Genomic DNA, 1,638 nt, shown 5'->3' on the forward strand with positions numbered 1-1,638 from the left:
TGAGCACAAAAATATGTCTCACAGCACACTCCTACATACTGGCATTGTGTTAAGTGAAATAAGCCAGGCACAGAAAGATAAATGCTGCATAATCTCACTTATGTATGGAGTTTTAAAAAGTTAAACTCATAGAAGCAGAGAGTAGAATGGCAGTTACCAGGGTCTGAGGGTGAGTTAGGGTTGAAGAGATGTTGGTCAAAGGATACAAAATTTTAGTTAGGAAGAATACACTCAAGAGGTCAATTGTACAAAATGGAGACTCCAGTTAATAATGTATTTTTGCAAATTGCAAACGGAGAAGATTTTAAGGATTCTCATCACACAAAAAATAAGAATGTGAAGTAATGCATGTGTTAATTAATTTGATCTAACCATTCTACAGTGCATTCTATGTTACACCCAGTAAATGTATACAATTTTTATTTGTCAATTAAAATAAAGAAATGAAAAGGATTTTATTTTTCCTAGAAAACTAAGAAAAAGATGCATTTCAAATTGGCTGTATGGTTGAATTACTACCCTTCCAACTAGACAAAGCTGGAGAGCAAAGCTTTGCATTTTACTGAATGATGAGAAGCCACTCCTTCTGCAGATCATGAGTAAATGAATGTGCCAATGGAAGACTTTTATTTATTTATTTATTTTTATTTTTTAGTTTTACTTCTCAAAATACATTGTACTTGATTATCATGCCCCTTTACCCATTCCTCTCTCCCCCTCCACCCCCCACATCGTATTTGTTCTCTTGACTTAAATAGTTCACAGAATTTTTGTAGTTATTCTGTCTTCTTCCCCCCTTATTTGTTTGTGTGTTTATTTATTTATTAATTTTTAGCTCCCACAAATAAGTCAGAACATGTGGTATTTCTTTTTCTGTGCCTGACTTGTTTCACTTAATATAATTCTCTCTAAGTCCATCCATGTTGTTGCGAATGGTAGTATTTCATTCTTTTTTATAGCAGAGTAGTATTCCATTGTGCAGATATACCATAGTTTCCTCATCCACTCATCAGATGATGGACATTTGGGATTGATATACAGTATAAGACTCCACTTCCCAGAGATTTTTCACATCCTTGGTCAGTTTTATTACTAAATATTTTATTTTTTGGTGGCTATTGCAAATGGGCTAGGTTTTGATTTCTTTTTTTGCATGTTCACTGGTAGAGTATAGAAATGCTACTGATTTTTGTGTGCTGCTGATTTTGTATCCTGCAACTTTGCTGAAATCATTTATCAATTCTAGGAGTTCTTTTACAGAAGCTTTAGGCTGTTCAATATATAGGATCATATCATCTGCAAAAAGGTACAGCTCTACTTCATCCTTTCCAATCTGGAAGCCCTTTATTTCCTTCTCTTCTCTGATTGCTCAGGCTAGTACTTCCAAAAGTATGTTGAATAGGAGTGGTGAGAGTGGGCATCCTTGTCTAGTTCCTGTTGTTAAGGGAAAACCTGAAAGCTTTTTTATCATCCCATTCAGAATGATATTGGCAGTGGGCTTATCATATATAGCTTTAATTGTGTTGAGATACTTTCTGTCTATGCCTAACTTGTAGAGAGTCTTTATCAAGAAAGGATGCTGAATTTTGTCAGATGCTTTTTCAGTATCAATAGAGATGATCATGTGGTTTTTGTCTT

Source organism: Cynocephalus volans, chromosome 5, assembly GCF_027409185.1.
Source record: "Cynocephalus volans isolate mCynVol1 chromosome 5, mCynVol1.pri, whole genome shotgun sequence".
In the NCBI taxonomy this organism is placed as follows: domain Eukaryota; kingdom Metazoa; phylum Chordata; class Mammalia; order Dermoptera; family Cynocephalidae; genus Cynocephalus; species Cynocephalus volans.